Here is a 7,492-nt window from a genome sequence, read left to right as displayed (position 1 = left end):
GCACCAAAAGAGACCGGGGGGTTGTGATAGAGTCATAGAATGAACATGAACCACCAATGCAATGCTGTAGCCAGCAAAGCAAATAAGACACTGGCATGCATCTACTGATGCATATCAAGCAAGACTGAGTAGAGCGAGAGAATGACATCCTTAGCTTTGGTGAGGCTGCAACTAGAGTACTGCATCCAGTTCTGGGTGCCACACTTCAGGAAGGATGTGGAGAAGCCTGAGAGAGTCCAAAGGAGGGCCACATGCATGATTAGAAGTCTGGAGATCAGGCCATATGAGGAGAGGCTGAAAGACTGTTCAACCTAGAAAAGAGAAGACTTAGAGGGGACTTGGTGGTAGCCTATAAGTATATAAGAGGCATACATCAGGGCCTGGGGGAGCATCTGTTCACCAAGGCACCCCAGGGGAAGACAAGGAACAACGGTCATAAATTGCTAGAGAATCACTTTAGATTGGACATAAGAAAAAACTTCTTTATGGTTCGAGTGTCCAGGGTCTGGAACAGACTCCCCACCTCAGAGGTGGTACAAGCACCTACTCTGGAAATTTTCAAAAAATGTCTTCAAAAAAGTGTCCAGCGTGTGTAGGGTGGCTGAGCCTGATGATCTTGTGAGATCCCTTCCAGCCCCTAACATCTATGAATCTACAGTCCCTGTTCAAACTAGAATATAATGTATTTTACTGGCTAGACTTTTCATTGCAGTTGAAATAAATCCAATGTGTTAAGTTGCTATGTGACATGCATGAAGCATAACCTCTACAACAGAAGAACTTAAAAAGAGCCCAAAAGAATTTAAGGGATAGGTCCAAAAATGGATTTAGGCACTGCCAAACTGAGTACTAAGATACCTACTATATAGGCAGATGACACCCAGACTGGAATCTAAAGGCTTGTTTAAGGTGTGTAGTCTTCCTATATACAATGTATAGGCAGATTTGGAAGCCTTAGAATGTGATCCAAACCAGCTGGTATGCTGAGCTGGAAGCCACCTAGATAGAGTAAGCTCTTCAAAAGGGGAGCAACCTGGAGTTATCCAGTAAGAAACACTGGACACATCTACATAAGATGGTTAATATGCAGAAAACTAATTCTACTGCGCATTAGTGTGTTGGGCAAAGCCTGTGCTAGTATGCAGTAGATTTAGTCTAAGGCACATTAATGTCACTAAAAAAGCGTTTATCTGTGTTAATGCTTGAGCAGTAGTGCTGATTACAGCACATTAAGTTAGTACCTGTCACTACAGGTACTAAACTTAATGAGCTGTAATTATGGTATATTAATGAATGTGCAGATGTGCCCATTGAGGGTTAGATACATTAGCACTGCAAAGAGGTGTTTCTCTCCACACATGGTCTAAAATCCAAAATGTCTTGCCCATAGACACCTAGCCACTTTCATCCAGAAAGAGAATGTGTCAGTCTTTTCTTTAGAAACCTGAGGGGTCACCAACCTGTGGCTAGTAGAACCATTTTAAATGGCCTGCAGAGCCAGGGGGCTTATGCAGTGTTTCAGCAGTGGGGGGGAAAGGATTTACCTGGGCAGGGAGGAGAGACAGTGCTGGCACTGCAGCTGCATTTCCAGCTCCAGCACCATAAACCAGGTTGGAAGCAGCTCATGCTTGGAGCTAAGCACTGTTAAAGTGTCCCTCCCACTGCAAAAACCTTGCAGACCCCTGCAGAGCATTCAGTCATGTCTGCCCAGTGCCAGCAACATAAGCAAAGGCCAGTCACATAGCTCTTGGTGGGTTTTCAGTTTACTCACATGTGCACAGGCTTATCACTTTCCACAGGTGTGCTTGCTTCTGTTAGCTTGGGAGGCTCCTGAGACATAAACAGCTCCTAGCTGCTGAACCCCCTCTCCTGCAAGGATCCCTCTGTCCACCTCTCCTGTATGTCACCCTTAGTGCTGGGGGCGAGTGGGGTGACCATCCCGTGCACCAAAGTGAAGGGGCATTAATAGGTGCTGCCCAGCCGGGACAGGGTGCAGGACAGAGATGCGAACAGCTCATTTGGGGAACCGTGGGAATGGCTCCCGCCGCTGCATGCACTCCTGGGCAAACATGGGGGGGGGGTGTACCCCCCCAGATCTGTGTGCAGGACAAGGGTGGGATGCCGCTCTGGTTTTTGCCACAGGTGCCAAACTTCATTGCGACGGCACTGGTCACCCTTGTCTGCTGTGAAGAGTAGCTTGATACTGGCATCCCTTGCCAAAATCCTGTCTTCCTTTGGTTGGGCGACCTGGAGGCTCATTTTCTGTTGTGATCTACTTGTAGACAGAGTTCAGGTCCTCCGCCTTAATGCAGCATTGCCTGGCATCATGCCTGCATTCCTTGATTTCCATTTCCTTCCCATTTTCTTCATCCACTTCCTGGCTACAATGTCTGCAGTCAAGGGCTCTGCAGCACTTTTTCTATGTCCTACAGTACAAGAGCATCCAGGTTATCAGCGCCACTCCAGTTGCAAATACAATGAGCAGGCATGTCAAACACGAACAGAACACAGGTGAGCTCTTAAGCTGTGAGTTCCTGTAACACCCAAGTGCAAGGAGCAAGAATATGGTTGAGGCCAACATTTAAATAGCAAGGTGGCATCCAGCCTCCATAATCCCAGGGTAGGAAAGGGTATGCAAACAGAGCATAGAGCAGTGGGAGCACAGTGCAGTGTTGGGAGGCAGCTCACACATCACCAAAATACATTGGAGCAGGAAAGCATGGGTGTGAACACTGATCTGAAGTTACTTGTCCTTGAGAGAAAAGTACCCACAGAATAAAATTTGCAAATTTTCTTTGGATTTATTCTGACACAAGGCTGTATCATATAGCTCATCTTTTTCTTCTTCAAAACAGCAGGATTCAAGCTGTGATAATCTCTGCCTACAAGCCCTTTAGCCCTTTCAGAAATTTGACAGATCGATTTCAGGTGCTGGGTTTTCTTCGGAGCTGGCTGCCAGATTTTCTGATTGAAAAAACATAGAAGCAGAGTGCAGTCAAGTGAACAAAGCAAAGAAATTAAAGGAGGGCAAAGTATGTTTCCCTATAATCGTTCAGTTACAGTTATCTTTTGTTAATTGTAATAGCAGCAAATAAAACCTATATCACTCAGACTGTGACTCCACAGCCACCTGCAGCTTTTCACAGCAAATGCTAGCAGCTGGTTTCTTACTGCATACATTGAGTATACCCTTCCGGCAGTCATGCATTCTCTTTTACCATGGCACTATCATTTTTTTCCATTTAATCTGGAGTGTGCTTGCTATGACTTGCATGGGGAGCACATGTTTTGATTAATGGGGACTGCCTGTGTGCCTCCTGAGCCTGACAGGACTGACACATAGATTTCATAGATTTCTAGGGTCGGAAGGGACCTGGCAGATCATTAGGTCTGACCCCCTGCTCCAGGCAGGAAAGAGTGCTGGGGTTAAGTAACCCCAGCCAGATGCCTATCCAATCTCTTTTTGAACATCTCCAAGGTAGGGGAAAGCACCACCTCCCTTGTAAGCCCATTCCATATTTTGGCAGCTCTCACCATAAAGAATTTCTTCCTTATGTCCAATCTAAATCTATTCTCCTTCAGTTTGTGGCCATTGTATCTGGTAACCCCGAGCAGTACCCTGGTAAACAGAGTGCCCCCTATTTCCTGCTGGCCCCCTGATGAGTTTGTAGACAGCCACAAGATCACCTCTCAGCCTTTTCTTGCAGAGGCTGCAGTTATTCAGGTCCCTCAGTTTCTCTTCAAAGGTCTTACCTGCTGGCCCTCAACCATACAAGTGGCCCTCCTCTGGACCCTCTCAAGGTTATCCACATTCCTCTTGAAGTGCAGTGCCCAAAACTGGATGCAGTACTCCATCTGTGGCCTTACCAATGCCGCATAGAGGAGAATTATCACTTCCCTAGACCTGCTCGTGATGCACCTGCTGATGCAAGGAAGAGTGCGTTTAGCCTTGCTTATTACTTCGTCACACTGGCAGATCATGTTCATTTTTGCGTCTACCAGGACTCCAAGATCTCTTTCCACTGATGTGGTGCTCAGAATTGTACTCCCCAGTCTATAGGTGTGTTGGAGATTCCCACTTTTTTCCCCAGTCTATCCTGCCTGTATAGGCTGTAGCCATCAATGCCCACTGCCCAATCGTGGGTCGGGTCCCACCAGGTTTCTAGTATACCAACCAGGTCGAGATCTTTGTCTGCAAGCAGGAGTGCAAGTTCCTCCTCCTTGTTTCCCATACTTCTAGCATTAGTGTAGAGACACCTTAGCCCCCCAATAGGTGCCCTTAGTACTCCCCTATCTTGATTCTTAGTGGGTCCCTTAGGACTTACCTGATCAATTCAGCGTGCGGTTTGTGGCTTGTCCTCCCCGATCTCATCCTGAACTTGGCATCCCCAACACAGGAGGTCTGTCAACCTGTAGGAGAACAGACTCCAGTGGAGTGATTTGTGAATTGATAATATCCCTTTATCACTTGCTTCTCAAAAAAAAAGGCCTGGATTTGCATCCTGCCTGTCTCTAAACCAGTGATTCTCAGCCAGGGCACCACAGCCCTGATCTTCTCCAGAGTGCTGGGTAATGCAAACACAGGTTTTTGGGGGTTTTTAATATTAAATTTTGTGTTCCAGGTCAAATCAGCCAAATCAATTCCAAATCATATCAACTGAGCAGAGCTCAATCGTTCCAACAACCACATCGATTGAGCAGGCAAAACTTGATCGTTCTAAACATGCGTGGTGATACAACTGGTGAGTACCCTCGGTCTCAGGCTCTCACCCTGGGACATACTCCCACTTCAGATACTCCCAATTCCATTGGCAGGCATCTTACATGCAGATCCAAGCCTGGAGGTCTTGGGATTTGGATGCAAGCATCCTCCATCCCTGACTGGGACTTCAGATGCTCCCTACACTTGACCTTGAACAGGTATATACTTGATCTGAGCCAAAAGACCAGAAGTGATGCAAGCTGCAAACCTAGTTCAGGAGGGATTCCAAATAGGAATTCAGAGTGCCACCAACATCCTGCAGGCAGGATCTCCTCATTCCCCCATCAGTTTGACCCATGGTGCTGACACACAGGCACAATAAGCTAGATTGTACTACAGGCACCCCCCACTTAAAGCAGTTTCACTTACCATTTTGCTACAGCACTCATTTAAAATATGTACCCAGTTTCACTTAACACTGAGAGCGTTTTGTTATAACGCTCAGTGTGGGGCTGGAAAGAAGGAGCGGCAACAGTGGCAGCAAGTTCAGAGGTGAGTGATAGCCGGCAAGGCAGCAGAAGGGTGGGATTTGCTCCTGCATGTGGTGCTAGAGCTGGCAGGGAGAAGTGGCAGCAGTGAGAAAGCAGGGTGGGGGGGTGAGGGAGAGGGGGGCATGACCACAGAACCTGGGCTGGTGCCCAGGGTCAGGGCTGGTAGGGCCCAGGGTGGGTTGGCAGGAGCCTGTGGATGGCAGGCAGGTGGGGCGGAGTGGCGGCAGCAGCAAGAAGGGGCAGGTGGGCAGGGGGCGTGAGCATGGGGCCCAGGCTGGAGGGGTGGCGGGAACGCGGGGCCTAGGGTGGCAGGACACACATGCATTTTCCCCTGCTCTAGGCTGCAGTGGGGCAGAGTCTCCCCTGCCCCCGGGCTGCAGCCCGTGCCCTGTTCCAGTCACACACTCATCCACGGGGCATGAAAACTGACCTGAGCTTGCAGCAATCCGGCGGTGGCAGATAGTTCCAGTGCTGGGTGCCCTCAAGGGTGCCCTACTAGGTGGAGCAGGGCACGGGTGCTGGTGGGCAGGTGGCCCCACTGCTTCCCACGTGCCAACTGGAGCCCCGCTGGGTAGGGTCTGGGCTGGCAAGCTGTGCAGAACCAATTATATTTATTTACATTAAATCCTATGGGGAACTGGGTTTCACTTAATGCTGTTTTGCTTAGTGCTCTGTTTTTCCAGAACCAATTAAGAGCACTAAGCGGGGTTTGCCTGTGCTAATTTTAAGCAGAGGTCCTCACTGAGCTCAGTGGTCAGGGTTGACAGTAGTTTTACTGAGAGGTTAGATTATGGATTCGTAAAGGATGGTTTGGATAGGAATGATCCTGCCTTAGGCCTATCTGTCACTCTTTAAAACATGTGGGCTCAGCCACCAAGTCTCTTGTTGGGTTCCCTTAGGCGGGGAGGCTACGGGGGGAAAAGGGACAACAGATTTCTTGTGACAACGAAAAAAACAGGGAGGGGAGCAGGGTTTGAATTATGCTTTGACTCTTGGGGGGATCCGCAAAAAAAATTGGTCTGCCCATCACAATGCCCACAGGCAACTGGTAGGGGAAGCACAGAGGGGCACATGCCCGCCCCCCCGCCGATTGACTCAACTCGACACCGCTCAGGACAGGACAGTTTTTTTGCTGTACAGGCTGGCGGTGTGTTGGGGGGCACTAAGGCTCAGCACAGAAGTATAGGAGTGGCCTGCCCACAAATTGCATCCCCCACCCCGGACTCAGCAGGCACCAGTCACCCCTGACGATGCCCTAATAAAATCAGAGGCCCCCCAGGTTATGATTTTAAAATCTTACCGGGGGGCTCTCATTTCTTATGGGGGGGGCTGAGTCCCCCAAGCTCCCCTGTCATTTAAACCCTGGAGGAGAGTGAGGGTCAGAGGTTCAAAACAAGCATGTCCATGAATGCTGCATGCCCTCGGAGGCTGGGGGTGGGCACAGCAAGCTCCCGCAGGCAGCAGTGGTGCTGTTGGCCGTGGGAGTGTGGCCGTGGCAAGTCGGGAGCTCCCAGACAGCTGCAGTGCTGTCGGTGCTGGGGGGCAAGCACCGATCAGTAGTCGGTGACCCCCACAGACAGCGCTGGTGGCGGCCAGCGGTGGTCGCAGACTGCCTGCAGATGCCACCGGCAGTGTCAGCAGCGAAGTGGGGGGTGGCGAGCGGCGACTGCCCACGGGCACCTTTTTGCAGGGGCTGCACTGCCACGTTCAGGGGGTGCACGTGCACCCACGTACATCCCTTACATGCTGCCAGTGAGCATGCTGGATCCTGCCCTGCCGTGGCCTTTTGATGGCTTTGGCAGCAGCAGAGATGTTCTAGGTAGGGCAGATTTCTCAACCTGTGGGCCCCGCCTCGAAAGTGGGTTGCCAGCCTATGTGAAAAGGTGGTGAACAAACTTGAAAAGCGGCTCGACAACGTTTAAAAAGGGGTTCTCCTGTCAAGGAGAGAAAAACTGTGGGGACCCGGAGCTTTCCCTTGCGAGGGGCTGCCTCCCCGTGCCCCACACGGTGAGGGGCAGCGAGGCAGCCTTGAGGGGCCCTGGGCGGTGGCTGGCCATCCATGTTTAACAAGTGGGGCCTGGCAGGAAAAAGGCTGAGGAGCGCCGCTCGCACGTGTCGCTGTTGCAGTGCAAACCCGGCAGCAGGCAGCCCTGAGGCGACGCCTAGACTCCGGCAGGGGTCGTGCCCTCCCCGCAGGGCAGTGCCAGGACGCCCGCCCCGCGCGGCGGAGCGGGGCCGC

This window comes from Gavialis gangeticus, unplaced genomic scaffold (assembly GCF_001723915.1).
Source record: "Gavialis gangeticus isolate Ggan-Ray unplaced genomic scaffold, GavGan_comp1, whole genome shotgun sequence".
NCBI classification, from domain to species: Eukaryota; Metazoa; Chordata; order Crocodylia; family Gavialidae; genus Gavialis; species Gavialis gangeticus.
The sequence above is the reverse complement of the archived record's forward strand: the minus strand, read 5'-3'. Positions refer to the sequence as shown.